Source organism: Phoca vitulina, unplaced genomic scaffold (genome assembly GCF_004348235.1).
Source record: "Phoca vitulina isolate PV1807 unplaced genomic scaffold, GSC_HSeal_1.0 scaffold3, whole genome shotgun sequence".
NCBI classification, from domain to species: Eukaryota; Metazoa; Chordata; class Mammalia; order Carnivora; family Phocidae; genus Phoca; species Phoca vitulina.
Window position 1 is genome coordinate 29,173,091 of NW_022589706.1, and position 20,044 is coordinate 29,193,134.

A 20,044-nucleotide genomic window follows, 5' to 3' on the forward strand; every position below is an offset into this window, starting at 1 on the left:
CACCTTTATGTATAGATAAACATTGTACAGGAAAAATTTTACTACCATAAAGTACTATTTCAAAACTTTAGAGACTGTCAAAGGTATCAAAGACAAAGTCTGAAAAGAACTTGCAAAATGTTACTGTCCTTTTCTGTGGTGATACATTGACGACACACACAAATTGCATTTGCTAAACATGTAGAAAACAGCCTCTACACCCTCGAGCTACTAAACGTCTCGCTATTTGGTGACAGTGACCGACAGATCTGTCCAATTCTCTTAGACTGGAGAAAACACGACAGAAATTAGAAGAAATTAATTCAAAAAGAAAAAAAAAGGACGCTTGGGTGGCTCAGTCGGTTAAGCGTCTTCCTTCAGCTCAGGTCATGATCCCAGGATCCTGGGATCGAGTCCCGCATCAGGCTCCTTGCAAGGCGGGGAGCCTGCCACTCCCCCAGCCTAGCATGCTCCCGCTCGCTCTCGCTCCAGCTCTCTCTCTCTGATAAATAAATAAATAAATAAACAAACAAACAAATAAATAAATAAATAAAATATTGGAAAAAAGAAAGAAAAGAATTCAAGTGGGTAAAATCTTTTAACCAGGCTCCGGACATCAAAGTGGGAACTCTATGATGAACAGAGAGGCTTGGACTCTCGAGTCCTCACAGCCGTTTCTGTAAGGGAAAACTCTTTCCTAAAAGACTGCCCCGAGCTTGTGTGCATCAGGCTGGTCTTCCCTCCCCATCTTCCCTTTCACATTCGCTCCTCAGCCTCTTTACAGAAGGAAGGCACATCTCGGCAAACTGATTCTAACTGGTGCATTGCCTCGGCTGTAAAATCAAGCAAAAGGACAATTCAACATGCTCCCCATGGCGCTGAGGCAGCTAAAGACTATGGAAACTGGATTGTTTTGCAAGTCCACTCATTCCAATTCTTGGCAATTAACAAAATTGGAGGCAGAAGGAATGAAGTTGTCAGCTAATAGATGACGGAACCTAATATTTGTATGATTTTGGGCATATAACTTAGATGGAGTGCAAAAAAATGTATGGACAGAGCTACAATGAAATTCTTTCTATTCCCATCTATTTTTTTTTTGATGTGAACAAGCTTTCTCAGAGCTATATCTATAACATTGAATATAGAAACGAAATTGATATTAAGCCCTGTCTCAACAGTAGGAAAAGAAAGTTTACTATTATTATTATTATTATCATTATAAACCTTCTAGCAGTAGGAGTGCCTTTATTCATCCACAAATAGATAAACTCATTTTCTTAAATGAAGCCTTATTCATCTTAAGATATGCACTTCCAAAAAATTTGCTTTTTGAGTTTAATAATTATCCATAAAATTTGTGACATATTTATGATAGTTTGATTAATAATGTGCTGATAATAATAGAAACTCAAACTAGAAGGTACTTTTAAATTTAAAGACTTAGATCACAAGAAATAAGAATAAAATTGAATTTCTATGGTGCAGAGAATTATGCTAGAATGATAAATAAAAGACTTTTAGGCATTAAAATATATTATATTAGGATGAAATTTTCTGGGAGAAATGGAATTGAAATATGAGCCTGGGTGGCTCAGTTGGTTGGGCAATTGCCTTCAGCTCAGGTCATGATCCTGGGGTCCTGGGATTGAGTCCCCAGTCAGGCTCCCCACTCAGTGGGGAGTCTGCTTCTCCCTCTGACCCTACCCCCTCTTGTGCTCTCTCTCCCTCATTCTCTCTTTCTCTCTCTCTCAAATAAATAAATAAAATCTTAAAAAAAAAAAAGAAATATGAGATAAAGAGCAAAAAGAAACAACGTAAAATGTTAATGAACAGCTGGTCTAAGTATTTTAAAATACATGATAGTGAGTATCAAATTGTTATGGTATTTATTTCCACTGGATTTATTTATTTATTTATTTATTTATTTATTTTAAAGATGTTTTATTTATTTATTTGATAGAGAGACAGCAAGAGCAGGAACATACGTAGGGGGAGTGGGAGAGGGAGAAGCAGGCTTCCCGCAGAGCAGGGAGCCCGATGCGGGGCCGGATCCCAGAACCCTGGGATCATGACCTGAGCCGAAGGCAGACGCTCAACAACTGAGCCACCCAGGCGCCCCAGCCACTGGATACATTTAAAAGAGTAAAACTTTATCAATATGTCTAATGCACCAGATTTAAGCTTTGCACTGATTTAAGCTTATGATAAAAATTTTTGTATGTCAATTAAAAAATGTGTGAGGCGGGTACATTGTTTGTGGTCCATGCTAACCAAAAATGTTTGAAGAACACTGATCTAAAGTAGAGACAAAGATGGATATTTTTATTTTTATTTTTTAATACTTATTTATTTATTTATTTGAGAGAGAGAGAGCACACGTGGATGCAAGAGCAGGGGGAGGAGCAGAGGGAGAGGAAAGGGAGAGAATCTCAAGCACACAGCCCGACACAAAGGGCTTGATCTCATGACCCTGAGATCATGACCTGAACGGAAATCAAGAGTCAGGTGCTTAACAAATTGAGCCACCCAGGCGCCCTCAAGATTGTTATTTTTTAAAAGAAAGTAACATAGTAGGGTCCTGTATGAGTCCTAAGAGAGCCCACTAAGAAGCAGATATGAATGCTTAGGAGGTGGTCACACCTGTGGGTTTGAGAGAAAGTACAGAAGGAGGTCAGGTACTGGGGTAAAGGGAGACTGGCTGCCAAAACTGGGTCAGAGTCTCAGCTTCTAGTCCCAGAGACTTGATTTGGTCAGAATACCTCACATTCACCACACTCACAGCTTCCTTATTAACTTATAGTAAGAACTACAACTATCACATCCTGTATGCTGTGATAGAAGCCAAATTGCAAACAGAAGGGCATTTGCTGGATCCAGTGGAATCAGACTAAGGGTGAGAATGGTATGACACCAAAAGCAGAATGATCTGAGGTTCTGACAGCCTGCCGCACCCATGTAATGGTGGCTGCACTGGAGGACTCCCATTTAGGGGTCGGGCTGTACTCCTGGGCAGGGCTGGAAAGGATCCTGCCAGCCTCTGGCTCTTGGGGCTTCCGTGTCAGTGCTAGACAGTAGTTTCTCACACCCATTATTTAGGACACTAGGATCATATTGATCATAATCAAATTCCAATCCTGTCTCCTTCATTTGACCTGTTGGAGGCCTATACTGAAGTTTTGGACAAACCCATTCCTCAGTCACACATTTACAGAAAATATCTTGGCCTTCTTCCAACATAAGATGAATTACATCCACTGTATGTGGATTTTTTTTCCTTGTTTAACTATCGGGTAAATTTTTATTTCCAAATTTTTATGGGAATAGGAATGTGGGGGTCTCATTCCCATGTATCATCTATAAAACATGTAATAAATGCAATTATAAAATTAGCATATGAGAAGAAAAATTAGCATATTAATTATTCAAAATAACGAATAGTAAAGATAGCTCAGCACTGTGCTGATCACAGCCACTTTGAAGACAGTCGGCTAGAAAGGAAGCTTAATTAATTCAGTGCACATTTACTGAGCTCTAACTGATGCAGTGAAGCATGCCAAGATCAGAGGATAGGAAAAGAAGTAGGGCAGACTGTGCTGTGGAGTCTTTACCTAGAAGCAGGTAATTCTCATATGACACGATAGATGCATAATCAAGGAATAAAAGAGGGTTATAGGAGCACAGTGGAGAGGAATGAGGGATAGGCTTCACAGAGGAGATATTTTATTTCTATCTTAAAGGAAGAAGCAGAAATTTACTAAGAGGAGAGAGGAAATAGCCATCCAGTATTGAGAGTACAATCAATATCCAGAGACCTGCAAGGGCACTGCATTTTTAGAGAACGATAAGAAGTTCAGTGTTCCTGGAACTTAGGGTTTTGTGGGGGAGGGTGCAGAAAGTGAAGAAGGTGTGGACTTGACTAATCTGCACTGAAAGGGTGTGAGTGTGATTTCACATGGAGTGAATCTGTGGGCAAGCAGAGAAATAGCAACCACCCTGGACACCTCAGACAGACACACAGGGCCGTAGGGTGGGATATAAAACACAAAAATTTGGGAACCTACCACCTCAATGAAATTTCTAGGAGTCCAGAGCATGGGCCACATCAAAATATCCCTTCCAAGGGTAAGGACAAGTTGCTGCATATGGTCCCCTTATCAATAGGAAAAAGTAGAATACCTTATGTTGTTAGGGTGTTTGGGAAGCAATAGACATATTTAGGACTGCTGATTTGACCCATTTACCCAACAACCCAAAGGATTCCCCATTTTGGTTGGAGTACAGAGAAAGAGATGACTCTCCAATGGGTCCGGGCTGCCATGAAAGCTGCATGGCCATCTGGGCTGTCTGGCCCCATAAATCTCCTGGTGATCAAAGTGTCTGTGACTGATAGGGATGCCGTATGGAGCCATTCGCTGGCTCCTCAGTTCAGACTGTTGGATTTTGAGCAAAGCTATGCCACCCTGTGAATAGAACTATCCTCCTTTTTGAGAAACAGCTTCTAGCTGCTGTTGGGCCCTAGCAAAGACTGAACTATTCACACTAAAGCTCCTATAATGTGGGTATTGGCTGACCCATCAAGCCATAGAGCTGGATGTGCCCAGCAGCACTCCATCTTTAAGTGGAAGTGGTCAAGACGGGCCTCTGGCAGATCCTGAAGGCATAAGTAAGTCATGTGAGCAAGTGACTCACCCCTATGACTTCCACTCTTGCTACGGTGCCTTCTCTCATCTCAATCCATGCTGACAGCCAAGAAGGCCTATGGGAATAGAAGAAGGAAGTCATAAATATGAATGATGATCAAATGATCAGTTGCAGAAACAAGGACTATAGTGGTTATGAACATTTCTTTCTTCCTTTGATAGGAATGTATTTGTGTATATATTTTCTTTTTCTCTGTTCCATTTTCCTACTATCTAACATAATGTGTTAATAGCAGTCAACCTTAAATTTTAGGATTTATATTACAGAATATCAAAGAAGGGCTTAACTCAGCTACAAAATGAATGTATCCATAACTCTATTATTGAAAAAGTAGAATTTTGCATTATAAGCTACTTGAGAAATAGTTGCATCATGTTAAGTAGAAGCATGTTTTTGCTCTTGTCTTTATTTGAAAATTAAATATGTTTAGAAGAGCAGCCAAGAGTGACCCCAGGCCCACCACCAGATACTTGGCTGCTAACTCACAGAGGCTATAACTACACAGAAGAAACAGATTTCCATAGATCTCTCCATAAACTCCCCCCTTCGTGGTCTACTTTAGCGGCTGAATGTTCCTGGCTTCTCAGATTTCCCAGCAAGCTCTGTCTTGCATCAGTGCTTCAGGAGAATTGGCTAGTGAATGTCACCATTCCAGACTTTTATGTCCCCAGTTGGTCCCACAGCTACGTATGATCTAATTCCTATAATAAATCCTTGTCCCACAACACTCACAGTGGCTCTGCTTCCCTGACTGAACCCTGATAAATACAAAGGTATTTAAGCCAGGGCCTGAGAAAGGTAAGGGGGTGGTCATAAGGCTACCTCAAGAAGAGTATTCCAAGCAAAGAGAACAGCAAGTGCAAAGGCCCTGGGCATGAACATGACTGAGGAAGTAGTGTAGCTGAGCGGTGTTAGTGAAGGGGAGACTAGGAGGAGATGAGATACAGAGGTAAGGGGAGAGAGACAAGGTGGTGTATGGCCTCATAGAATACTACAGGAGCTTCAGCTTTTTCTCTGCTTAAGATAGAAAGCCATGGGAGGGTTATAAGCAGAGTGACATGATCTGACATTTTAAATGAATTCACTCATGCTGCTATGTTAAGAATAGACTGTAGGAGGCAGATAAGGGCAGAAGTAGGAAGATGAATTAAAGGCCAATGCAATAATCCAGATGAGAGATGCTATTGACTCAAACCCAGCTGTTAGCACTGAGTCAGGTGGTGACAAGTTGTTAGAATCTGGATATATTTTGGGGCACCAGGGTGACTCAGTTGGTTGGGCATCTACTTTCAGCTTGGGTCATGGTCCCGGGGCCTGGGATCAAGCCCCACGTCAGGCTCCCTGCTTGGGGGGGAGCCTGCTTCTCCATCTCCTGCTCTCCCAGCTTGTGCTCTCTCTCTCTTTGTCAAATAAAGAGGTAAGATCTTTTTAAAAAGGGGGGGGGGAGAAAAAGAAAAAAAAATAATCTGGATATATTTTGAATGTAGAGATATTAGAATTTGCTGTCAAGCAGAATGTTGGGTGTGAGAGAAAAAGAGGAGTCAAAGATGACTGTAAGGTTCTTGACTTGAATGATGAAGAACAGGATTGCCATTTAATGACACAGATGGCTAGGGGTAGAACAATTTTGAGAGTAATAACGGAAGTTCAGATTTAGTCCCTTAACTTTGTGATGTCTATTAGATATACAGGGGAATACATCAACTGGGCAATTGTATAGACGAGTCTGGCAAGCAGGGGAGGGATCCTGAGATAGAGATACGCATTTGGGGACCATTTGTTTACCGATGGATAAGATCATTAGGAGAATGAGAATAATTAGAAAAGAGAAGAGTTCAGGACTGAGCTCTGGGGCAACTGAAAAGGTTGGAGAGATGAGGAGTGGCCAGAGGACTGAGGAAAACCAGGAGCTGATCCGGGTGTCTCAAGTCTGTGCTGCTTCACCTTTCCTGCAGGTGGAAAACATGCCTTACTGATCTGCAAATTCCTGACATCTAGAGTGTTATCAGTCATCTACCAGGTACCCGGTAAGCAGATGTTGAAGTGAGGGTCCTGCTAGATGACCTCATGGAAAGATAACCCCCAGAATGATAGAAAGTATTTGTAAATCATACATCTGATGACGGACTTGTATCTAGAATATGCAAAGAACTCTTTTTTTTTTTTTTAAAGATTTTATTTATTTATTTGAGAGAGAGAATGAGAGAGAGAGAGAGAGCACATGAGAGGGGGGAGGGTCAGAGGGAGAAGCAGACTCCCTGCTGAGCAGGGAGCCCAATGTAGGACTCGATCCTGGGACTCCAGGATCATGACCTGAGTCGAAGGCAGTCGCTTAACCAACTGAGCCACCCAGGCGCCCTATGCAAAGAACTCTCACAACCCAATAATAAAAAGACAAGTAACTCAATTTTAAAAATGGGCAAAAAGATCCAAATAGATGTATCTTCCCAGAAGATCTACAAATGGCCAAATCACACTTGAAGGATAAGTAACATCATTAGCCTTTAGGGAAATGCAAATCAAAACCACAATTAGATACCCACTAGGATGGCTAGAATCAAAAGGAGAAAAACAAGGGCTGGGGAGGACGTGGAAAAATTGGAATCCTCATCCCCTGCTGGTGGGAATGCAAAATGATGCAGCCACTTTGGAAAACAGTCTGGCAGTTTATCAAAAAGTTAAACATAGAATTACCATTTAATCCAGCAATTCTACTCCTATGTATATAGCCAAGGGTTGCAATTATAATAATCAACAAGGTCAGGTTGGCAATGAATAGGCAGCCTGACTTGCAGAGGTGTATTGAGATAGTAGAACATGATGTCCCCAGGGGCAAAATAGATGGGCAATTGATGAGGATACCACTTTCGAATAGAAGAAATCAAGGATGAAAGACCATGAGACTAAGAGAGGTTACCCCAATGAGAAGTTATAATTCCTCGCCTGGTTCAGGACGTGATTCAGTTTTCAGTCCCAGACTCATTGACCAAGTCCCTAGGAATAAGGGTCCTGCAACAGCCTGTGGCGATGCATGGTAGTGGTACCAGGGGTTGCTCTCAAGAGAGGCCGGATGGATCCTGGAAGAGGACAACAGACCACAAGCAGTAGCTTTACCATATCTACCTGTCAGGAGTGGGGTCCTTGTTAGAGCAGATTAATGTGGCCTCTGTTACATGGCATGCAGCCACTGATTTGATACTTTTCCATTTCCAATCCAAAAGGAAGGGCAGAAACACTTTGTTCTCCCATGGAATTGGCAGCAGCATACATTTATGGTCTTGCCTCAGAGCTGGGTTTCCTTTCTCACATTCCATCCTAATGCAGTGTTAAGAGCTCTGCACTTTCTGGACGTCCTACAGAACCTCCCATTGATCCCTTGCAGTGACTATACTGCATCTCTTCCATCCTGAGAGCACCAGCAGCTCATCTTCATAGAAACAGCCACGTATCACTGGCGTGCCTTAGCCTCTCCTGTCTACAGGGCTTCATCCTGCTTTACTATCCGAGGACTTCGCGTTGGAGTCCTCCTGCCAGGGGAGCACACAAAGCAAGGAGACCCACTTTACAGCCAAGGAGATGTGGGATGAGCTCAAGAGCGAGGGATCCACTGATTGGGTCTCCAACCACCCCACCTGGAAGCCGCTAGCCTGATGGAGCGTTCAAACAGGCCACCAAGACAGCACAAGTGACAGACTCTTGGGTAGAGGGGCTGCTGCCTTGTCTCAAAGGAAGGACAATTCTGTAGGGAGGTTCATGCTTTTCCCCGGTGGATCAGGCCAAGGTCAGACTTGACCTGAGACCACAACCCCGCTTGGCTCTTTCCCCTCCTTTATTTTGCTTCCTTCCCTCCCTTTAAGGCTTTTCCTGGATATAAGGCTTTACCATCAATAAATCACAGTGCACTGAATTCTTCTCTCTGGCTCCGCTTCTTTAAAACTGGAGACAACCAGCAATAAGGGAATACCCATGAGAGAGGAGGCAGCTCCAGAAAAGTGAAAATCATGCTAGTTACAGGTCCTCAGAGAGGACAATTACCTGCTTGGGCAAAGGATCTGCTTTCACTGATTCTTCCGAACTAAAGAGATCCTAAGGGCTGGGAGCAAGTCTGTTTCTCAAACTGGGTTTTTCACACCCTGGGAACATGCAACCACATTTCAGGAATACTTAGAAATACTTCTGGAGTGACAGTGTGCTAGAAAACATGGGGGAAATATTTTATCATATTATACTGTATTATATTTATTATATTATATTGTATTATATTATATTTATTATATATATTATATTATATTATATTATATTATATTATATTATATTATATTTGAGAGAGAGAGAGTGAGCACAAGCAGGTGGAGGAGCAGAGGAGGAGGGAGAGAGGGGGAGTGAATCTTAAGCAGACTCAGCGCTGAGCATGGAGCCTGACCCTGGGTTCGATCTCACAGCCTTGTGATCATGACTTGAGCCGAAACCAAGAGTGGGACACTTAACCAACTGAGCCACCCAGGCGCCCCAGAGAAATATTTTGTATTAGAACAAATGCACCTCTCTTATGAAGGAAAGTACAAAATGGACAAAAACCACTTTTTAGCTGAAACGTATCATCTCAAAAGGCACATCTCTCCTGAGGCAGGCAACTAAGGGCTCCCAGAGTTCAAGGTTCTTCTGCTGTAAGGGGTATTTGAGTGAAGTTTGATGAGCAGTGGCAGACAGCGTTGGCTACTTGGAACGAGAGACAAAAACCGGCTCCATCCTGTAGACCAATGCAAGAAAAGGCAAGAACTCGGACGTCCATGACACCATTTTATGTTTTTAGTCCTTCCCCTGATAATAACTAGCATGTCTGAGGGCTTTCTATTTGCTAAGCACTTAATACATGAACGCAATCCCCAGGGCGCTGTGAGCAGACTCATTTTACATACGGGAGAAGTTCAGAGAGGTGACGTAACTCTGCCAAGGTAATTGGAAAATATGTGGGTATCCTCATCTTGGCACATTCTGTGTCTTCTCCACTCTTTTTGCTCATAGAATGTAGGACATATAAAAATAGAGAGATCCAGGTATCCCTAGAATAAAACACCGCTGAAGTCAAAAGAGTTGGAATCTGGCCTGAATTAGAACATTTCATTTCCCACCTTTTACCCTAATGTTCATTTTATACTTTTTTGTCCTCTGGATTTCATGTTTTCAATTGGATATTTTAAACTGAAAACTTTGACTGCTTTACCATGCTATATTTAGTTCTCTCTCATCACCGACATCAATTTTGCCCTATGTACAACCTCTTAGGCCTGGCCTGCTACATAAAAATGAATAGAAGATAAGTTTGAAAATATCAGAGATGAGAACAATCAGGTTCCACAAGCATAGAAGTCATGAAGAATTTCTTCATAGAAGAAATATTTTGTTTATTTCTTTATTAAAATTTTGCCAGGTTTCATGTATACAGTTGGTCTGCCTCTTAAAAAACGGACTTAATGCTATTTCAGGGTCTCATAAGTACAAACTCAAATCTACAACCTGGAATTTTTTTTTTTTAAGATTTTATTTATTTATTTTGAGAAAGAGAGAGAGAACAAGCGGGGAGAGGGGCAGAGAAAGAGGGAGGAACAGACTCCCCACTGTGTAGGAAGCCCGATGTGGGGCTCGATCCCAGGACCCCGGGATCATGACCTAAGCCGAAGGCAGACACTTAACCGACTGAGCCATCCAGGTGCCCCTAACCTGGAATTGTTTAGGAGAAAGGATGGAGGTTAACTTGTCCCTCCCTTATCAATAGCATCATTTAAAGAATTGTTTCATACTGTCTTCCTACTCTGCTGAGCTGCTGGGCATTAAATCCAAGGATATGTGTAGCCAGTCTCTAAAGATGATTTTGATTCCTTTCCGGCTTGCTGTTTTAGAAGTCAGTCTCATGTACCAATTAACGTTCATATTGACATGTGGTCCCCGGAGTATTCCAGCTTGCATTTGTGATACGGGAGTTGCTGCCACAGCTCCTTGTATTTCCTTAAAAACTTTGCCCCAGTGGATATGGAACATTATTTTTCATAGGTTAGCTAGCTGAGATCTTCAGAAATTTTGTTGAAACATATGGTTTCTGACATTTAACTTAAAATACAATAGTTGCACACAATTAAAATCATTTTTTAAACAGATGATTTAAAAGACTATAAAGGTCTTTTCCCCACCTTTCTGACAAGCATTCAATAATTTTAATACTTTTTTCAGGGTGTCATCTTACTGCTTGTAAACTGCTTCTGTCTTTATAAACTTGTTTTCAATATGTAAACAACTCCAAAGGCAGTAATTACACTTTGCAATTACTGAAAAGGTGTTCAAGGTAAAACTTAGATGATCTCTGAGATAGAAAGGCATCATATAAGCCTCGTAAATGTATTAATTGCAAATCAAGCTATAACAACGTGGCGGTTTTGGAAATCACAAACCAAGCATTTTGCTCTGATGCCGTGCATTATTCTGGCAGTCTAGGCCACCTAGATCATAAAGCAGTGGTAACAAAAGTGACAATGAGGATAAATTGCAAATGAATCTTTAAAAGAGAAAACTGAAGGGGAAAAAGGAAAGGAATGAAGGAAGGGAGAGAGAGGAGAAGGAGCAGAGAATGGAAGAACAGAAGGAACCCTAAAAACCAGCAGTTCTCCTTAACCACAGTTCAGGCGTTTTGCTAAAAAGGACAATCAGGGACGCCTGGGTGGCTGTCGGTTAAGTGTCTGCCTTCAGCTCAGGTCATGATCCTGGAGTCCCAGGAGTCCCAGGAGTCCCAGGAGTCCTAGGATTGAGCCCCACATCAGGCTCCCTGCTCGGCAGGGAGTCTGCTTCTCCTTCTGCCTCTCACCCCATTCGTGCTCTCTTTCTCTCTCTCTTTCGATGTCTCTCTCTCTCTTTCTCAAATAAATAAATAAAATCTTAAAAAAAAAAATAAAGAGGACAATCACCCAAGGGGTATCAAAAGGCAGCTTCTGACAAGTTGAAAGAAACTGGGTTGAAGGAAGCTTTGTCAGAACATACCACATTGGATCTTCTCTCCAAGGCCACCATCAAAGTCAAGTTCATGGCTGGGACTTTGTGGTCTTAGTGAAATCTAGGGGCACCTGGGTGGCTCAGACGGTAAGTGTCTGCCTTCACCTCAAGTCATGATCTCAGGGTCCTGGGATCCAGTCCCACAACGGGCTCCTTGCTCAGCGAGGAGCCTGCTTCTCTCTCGGCCTGCCACTCCCCCTGCTTGTGCTTGCTCGCTGTCTCTCTCTGACAAATAAATAAATAAATAAATAAATAAATAAATAAATAATCTAAAAAAAAAAGAAATCTCAGGGCGCCTGGGTGGCTCAGATGGTTGGGCATCTGCCTTTGGCTCAGGTCATGATCCCAGGGTCCTGGGATGGAGCCCCCATCGGGCTCTCTGCTCAGCCAGGAGTCTGCTTCTCCCTCCCTCTCTCTACCACTCTGCCTACTTGTGTTCGCTCTCTCTCTCTCACTCTCAGGATAAATAAATAAAATCTTTAAAAAAAAAGAAATCTAAATGTTATCATAATGCTCCTTCCAATAGCCACATAAATAACCGAGAAACATGTGGCATAGTGGGTTTCTGTCCTACCTTGGCCACTTACTGGTATTGTAATTTTTGACAATTAATTGAACGATGTGGGGCTTTACTTTCAGCACATTGAGGTGACAGGCAGAAATGGATGGGAAGTCCAGGGCCATCTCTTATTACTGCATGATTTTAGGAAAGTTTCATAACTTCTATGAATCTATTTCTTCAACCATAAGATGTGAATAAGACCTAAAAAGATTGTTTGGAAAAGGCCAGACAAGAGTACATAATGTTATAATTCCATATAAAACTCTAAAAAATGCAAACTAATCTATAGTGACAGAAATTAGATCAGTCGTTGCTGGGGGAGCCAAGAAGCAGGGAGAGACAGGAGGAAAGAATTACAAAGGTGTTCAAGGAAACTTTTGAGGTGGTGGATATGCCCACAACCTTGATCTGGTAATGATTTCACAGATATATACATATGTCAATCTCATCAAATTACATATTAGACATTTTAAACATTTATTGTATGTCAATTATACCTTACTAAAGCTGTGTTTTTTAAAAGGGTCAGAAGGGTGCCTGGGTGGCTCAGTCGGTTGGGAGTCTGACTCTTGGTTTCGGCTCAGGTCATGATCTCAGTGTTGTGGGATTGAGCCCCATGTTGGGCTCCGTGCTTGGGATCCTCTCTCTTCCTCTCTCTCTGCTCCTCTCCTCGCTCTCTCAAAATAAAGAAATCTTTTTTTAAAGTAGAAGAGTCAGAGAATTAAATGAGACAGTATATCGCAAAACAATTTGCAAAGTATATGGTACAAGTAAGTCTCCAAAAATGAGTGCCTTTTCTTACCTATGTCACAGAACTATTTAAAATGCTACTGTACTCTACAAACATCTGTCAATATTATATATTTTTTAAAGATTTTATTTATTTATTTGAGAGAGAGAGAGAATGAGACAGAGCATAAGCAGGGAAGGGCAAAGGGAGAGGGAGAAGCCGACTCCCCGCTGAGCAGGGAGGCCGATGTGGGACTGGATCCCAGGACCTTGGGATCATGACCTGAGCCGAAGGTAGACACTTAATTGACTGAGCCACCCAGGTGCCCCTAGATTTCACTAAGACCACAAAGTCCCAGCCATGAACTTGACTTTGATGGTGGCCTTGGAGAGAAGATCCAATGTGGTATGTTCTGACAAAGCTTCCTTCAACCCAGTTTCTTTCAACTTGTCAGAAAAGAGAAATCTACCTCTTTAGAAGCTGTCTTTTGATACCCCTTGGGTGATTGTCCTCTTTATTTTTTTTTTAAGATTTTATTTATTTATTTGAGAAAGAGAGAGAGAGCATAAGCAGGGGGAGGGGCAATGGGAGAGGGGAAAGCAGACTCCCTGCTGAGCAGGGAGCCTGATGTGGGACTCAATCCCAGGACCTGGGATCATGACCTGAGCCGAAGGCAGAGCCACCTAGGCATCCCTCTGTCAATATTATAAACACTGAAATCTTCCCAGCAGTTTTATAGCTGGATAAATATTTTCAAAGAAAAATATGGGACAATATGAAAATATCTCTTTTTTAGGATATTAGTTCTGTGACTTTCAAATCTTTATTCAAAGCATATTTTACATTGTTGGAATCACGTCGCACATAGGACTTGCATGCCACCTTTCCACTCTATGTTTTAATCATAAAATGTCTGCATGTTATTTTTAATGACTGCCCTATAATTTTCTCAGTTTTCTGGAGAATTTTCTCAAGAATTTGGGATATGTTTTGAAGATAGAGCTGCCAGGATTTGCTGATGGACTTTGGGGTATGAAAGAGAGGACCCAGGGGTGATGCTGAAATTTTTTGCCTGAGCAATTAGAAGTTCAATAAAGTTGACTTTGTCTGGATGGGGAAGAGTGTGGAAGGGCAGGTCTGAAGAGAGGATGAAGAATTCATTTGGGGACAAGTTAGGTGCTAAACATCAAAATGGACATATGGAGTAGGCACTGGACAGGAGATCAGAGGGGAGGTCTGACTGGAGATATAAATTTGGGAGTTCCCAGCATAAAGACAGGATTTAAGACCATGAGCTGCATGAGGTCTTCAAGGGCATGAGTACAGAGAACAGAAGAAATTCAACCACTGAGTGATGGGGACCACCTAATGTCTAGAGATGACAAGGGTGACAGAAAAGGAGAGTCAGTGAGGAGGGAGGAAATCCCAGAAGAGTTGTCTGTCCTGGATGCTGAGGAAGGAAAGTGTTTATGGGACAGAATGCTGCAGGTCATCCTAGGAAAAGGAGGACAAGAAAGTATTCTTGAAGTAAAATGTGGCTATATCAAGGAAGATTTGGGTGGAGTGCTTGAGCAAAACTATTATTGGAGTGGATTCAAAAGGTTAAAGAGAAATTTCTCCACAGATATAAAATGGCCAATAAACAGATGAAAAGAAGCTCAGCATCATTAGCCATCAGGGAAAGACACATCAAAATGACCATGAGATACCATCTCACACCCACGAGGATGGCTAGAACCAAAGGAAAATAACAAGTGTTGATGGAGGATGTGTAGAGAAATGCTTTCACACAGGGGGACATTTTTAAAAGACCTTATACTGCCATTTTCCCTGATGTCAGCCAACATTTCCCTTCTTCAGCTTCTCAGGAATAGTTGATGTAGGAACGGAATGATCTGTTCCTTGGATGTCTCGTAAGCATATAAGGCTGAGTACTTTTTTATTGAAAGAGTTTTAATTACTTTATTATACAAGCAGGCTTTCTATCTTTTCTAGGTATTTACATTTTTTTCTCTGAGTTTTCAAATTGATTGACATAAAATTGTTCATGGTATTCTCTTACTGTCTTTTAAATCTGTAATGTGTATGTGACTGTGTTCCCACTTTATATTCTTAATATTTTCTATTTGTGTAATAATCTCTTTTTTCCCCACAAATCCTGCCTGGTGATTGTCTAGTTTATTAATCTTTTTTATTTTTTATTTTTTTGTTTCCCTCCCTTATTAATCTTTTTTTAAAAACCAACTTTTGTTGATCATCTCTATTGTGTTTTACTGTATCATCTATTTCTGCTCATTATTATCTACTTTTTTCTACTTGCCTTGAGTTTATTTTTCTAACTTCTTCCGTTGGATCCTGAGCTCACTAATTTTCCACATTGCTTCTTTTCTAATATAAGCATCTAATGTTATGAATTTCCCTCAAATATTACTCTCATTGCATCTCATAAATTTTGATATTTCAACTTTTAATATTGTTCAGTTTTAAATATTGTCAAATTTCAATTAATGACTTTTACTTTGAACAATGATTTACCAAAAAATTTACGTTTTAATATCCAAAGTTAATTTTATAGGTCTCATTTGTCATTTTATTGTTGGTATCTGAATTAATTGCATTGCATTTAGAAAACACTGTCTGCATATTACTGATTCTATGAGAATTTGTTGAGTCATGCTTTATGACGAGGCATTTAATCGACCTTTGTAAATGCTCCATGAACGCTTGAGAACAATGCACATTTTAAAATGGTCGGGTACAGAGTTTTATGTATGTCCGTTAGATTAAGACTGTTAGTTGTAGTGTTCAAAAAGACTTTGTTTAATCTTTTATATGCCAGGAGCTCTGCCAGCTGAGATGGGGGAGAGAGAGAGAGAGAGCAAGCAAGCTGCTAGGTTTCAGAGTAGCTGATTAAAGCAACATGCCAAGAATGAAAGAGCTGAGCCTTTATTCACTTAATGCTATGGTACAAGCAAGAGGCTAAAGTGGAGAGAATGCAGACTCCCCCTGTTGCATTTTCCCACAGGGAACAGCACACTGATCAAAGTCAGGTGGATCAGTGCAGATGTGGGGGTCACCCCACCATTGAGGGAGCCCCAGAACAAGAGTCTAATAGTTTTATCAACTGGGTGGTCCCAGTGAGGACAAGGGGGAAGGGCTAGGAGTGGAAAAATTCTGAGTCAGCCTGGGTAGAAGTGCCCTCAGGGTTTCCCCCTCTGCTCCCTAGAAGGAGGCCTCCGAAGGGGTACCTGGAAGACCTGTGCCCCAGGCTCGGAAAAAGACACCTAGAAATAAAGACTCTGGCACTAGGGATGCAAATATGTGAAAGAGCATGATTGGCCAGAGAGGGGTAAGTCCTTGACTTCAGCTCTTCTCAAGGGCTGCAGTGCTTGGTGTCCGGTGTGGGATGGGAAGCTGCCCCCAGGAGGCCTGCCACATAACACCGCTGTAATTGCCTAAGGTCAGGCCTGAGAAATCGCACAAATGTTTTAACTCAGAACCATACTCCTTACCATATTGTCCGCTTGACCCATTAATAATTGAGAAAGGTTGGTTCATGGTGATAGTGGATTTATCCATTTTCCCTGTAATCCTATCAATTTTTGTTTTACACATTTGAGGCTGCTTTATTAGAAGTGTACAATTTTGGACTCATTATACCATCCTGGTGAATTAAATAATCATAACAATGGCCTCTATTGGGGCACCTGGGTGGCTTAGTTGGTTAAGCGTCTGCCTTCAGCTCAGGTCATGATCCCGGGGTCCTGGGATCGAGTCCCATATCCAGCTCCTTGCTCAGCGGGGAGCCTGCTTCTCCCTCTCCCTCTGCCTGCTACTCTGTCTACTTGTGCTCTCTCTCTCTCTCTCTGTCAAATGAATAAATAAAACCTTTAAAAAATAAATTAAAAAATAAAATCTTAAAAAAAAAACAATGGCCTCTATCTTTAATAATGCCTTTGCTTAACAATGTGTTATGCTGATGCTGATATTAATATAGTTATACTAGGTTTCTTTGGTTAATATTTTTCCTGGAAAACTTTTCCCCTTCCTTTTACTTTCAATCTTGCCATATCCTTATACTTTAGGCACATCTCTCAAAAATAGGACACATCTAGGGGCACCTGGGTGGCTCAGTGGGTTAAGTGTCTGCCTTCAGCTCAGGTCAAGATACCAGGGTCCTGGGATCGAGCCCCATGTCAGGCTCCCTGCTCAGTGGGGAGTCTGCTTCTCCCTCTGCCCTTCCCACAACCCGCCCCCCTACTCATGCTCTCTTCTCTCTCTCTCTCTCTAGTAAAGAAATAAAATCTTTAAAAAAAATAGCACATTATCTAGATTTTTAAAATCTAATTTGATAAAACATCTAAGTTTAGTCATTTATATTTAGTATGACTTATTTGGACTTTTTCCTATCTTACCTTGTTAATCCTATTTGTCCTGGATTTTCTGGGTTTTCTCTTATCTTGCGTTTTTGGGGATTTGATTATGTATTTTTTTCTTTATTCTATTTCTCTCTAATTGTTTGGATTTATCTATTTTTCTTTTCTTTATTGATTTCCCTTGAGATGTTATCATGACTATTTCACTTAACAAAGTCTAAAGTTAATTTCTTAACTTTGGCCAGAATAATAAAAGGACCTTGGAATACTTTTACTCTCATTGCACTTTCTCCCATCATATGTATTATTATGTTGAACAGTATTTTACTGCTATTTTTTTATTAATACTATACACTAGATATTATTATACACAAATCTATTTATTTGGGTTTACATACATACCTCCCCTGAATATTATTTTAATCATTTTTCTCAGACCATCTACTGGATCATTATTTTTTAAATTGTATCTTTTAGAAGTTTCTTTTATATAGTTATCTAGGTAGTCAACTCAGCTTCTGTTTGTATATAATTTTTTTCACCTTTGTTTTGAAAAAATAGTTTTGCTGAAAAGAAATTCAAGGATGATGGTTATTTTCTCTCAACATTTTGAAGGTATATTATTCCACATTGTCTTTTGACTTCCTTGGTTCTGTGGAGGAGAATGGTGTCATCTTCATTTATGATTCTAAACTCTTTCCTTGTTCGTGGTTTTCTGTAGTTTCATTGCCTATATTTAAGCATGGATTTCTTTCTCTTTTTTCTTCTATTTATTTACTTTTTATTTTTTTTTAAAGATTTTATTTATTTATTTAATTGACAGAGAGAGACAACAAGAGAGGGAACACAAGCAGGGGGAATGGGAGAGGGAGAAGCAGGCTTCCCGCCGAGCAGGGAGCCCGATGCGAGGCTCGATCCCAGGACCCTGGGATCATGACCTGAGCCGAAGGCAGTCGCTTAACCAACTGAGCCACCCAGGCGCACCTCTCTTTTTTCTTTTAGAGATAAATGTGTTTCTTCAATTTGTCCCTCTTTTTGAGAGAGCAAGAGAGAGAGAGCGTGCTACAGGGATGGGGTGGGGGGGAGGGGCAAGCTGCAGAGGGAGAGAGAGAATCCTAAGCAGTCTCCACACCTTGCCGGAGCCGGATGCTGAACTGGATCTCACGACCCTGAGATCATGACCTGAGTCAAAATCAAGATCAGATACTTAACAGACTGAGCCACCCAGGCACCCCATGATTTGTCCTTTTTGAGATACAATGTGGATTTTTTTCCTTCTTGACCTATAATGTGCTTCCCACTCTCCTTAGGTGATCAGAGTCCCCTTACTGAGGTAGGCATGAGGCTCAGTTCTGGTCAGTTTTCACAAGAGCAGTTTTCAAGGAGTAAGGGCTGTTGGGGAAAGTTTCACAGCTGAGAAAAAGAAACAAACAGGGTATCTGCTTCTGGCATTACGGCTGACCTCCTGCTCTGAGGGGCTCTTCCACTGAAGGTCTACTAACACACTGCATAGGACACACTTTCTGATATACTGCTGGTCTCCCAAGAGTCAACAAAGATCTTCAAGGACAGTCCTCCTTTCTTCTCCTCTCCCATCACTCCCCCACAAAAGAAAATAGATTTGAGCTGGGGTCTGAGAAAGCATAGTGGAGCTGGGGTTAGAACAGTGAGCAGCCAGTTAGGAAGGAGGAAGAGAATAAATTCTGGTTGGGAACCCAGCAGAGTTGGCCACATAAATGGCCAAGTACTGGGAGGAGTATGTGGAGAAATGAAACTATAAATTTCTTAAGGTGGTAGATTTATGGGGTGAGGGTTTTTTTTTTTAACTTTTTAAAAAAAATTCAATTAATTAACATATAATGTATTATTGGTTTCAGAAGTACAGTTCTATGATTCATCAGTCTTATATAATACCCAGTGCTCATTATATCACGTGCCCTCCTTAATGTCCATTACCCAGTTACCCCATCCCCCCACCTCCCTCCCCTCCAGCAACCTTCAGTTTGTTTCCTATGATTAAGAGTCTCTTACGGTTTGGGGTTGAGGGTTTTTGGTTATTTTTCCAATTTGACTTGTTCAGATGTTCTCTTTTTATTGCTTCATATCCTTAGGCCATTGAAGCTAAATGTCCAGGTAAGACCAAGACACTAGACATCTATATATTGATTTGTTCACTCTAAGGATTCTGAAAAAAAAAAAATGCTTGGTTAGGTTAAGACTCAGCAGTGTTCTCAAGAAAACATTTCTTCCTGGTATATTTATAGACTTAAATTTTTTCTGCTTATCATATTCTTCATATACTAATCTCCTGGTAAAAGGAAATAGATAACAAATGGGTCTGAAGGACACTTCAGAAGCTGATTTTAACTGATCAATCTTGTTTATTGTATCCTAGTGACATTAAAAAGGCCTAATGGCAAAGGAACTAGAGATGAAAGGAGACTTAACCCAAACTTTTATATGATTTGGTCTATGTATCTTTTATTTTCTGCTGCTCAAGGTCCTTAGTATGCTGGACTAAGAGAAATCTTAGAGTTCATGAAATCCTCATTTCTCTGAGTACAAACTGACCGGTAATTTAATGTGAAGAGCTTGATACAAAAGACCATTTCCCTGTTTCTAAGATGCACGTGTTTTTCATGTTTAAACATT

The 20,044-nt window shown here is 41.0% G+C and overlaps 1 long non-coding RNA gene across 1 annotated transcript; it reads right to left on the reverse strand.

Annotated features, from left to right (window-relative positions):
* Positions 1 to 442: 442 nt before the first annotated feature.
* Positions 443 to 19,567, reverse strand: LOC116629933. The gene is made up of 3 exons (XR_004298846.1): positions 19,424 to 19,567; positions 4,672 to 4,738; positions 443 to 481 (listed from the first exon to the last, which is right to left on the reverse strand). It is a non-coding gene; the product is annotated as an uncharacterized LOC116629933 (long non-coding RNA).
* Positions 19,568 to 20,044: the final 477 nt, after the last annotated feature.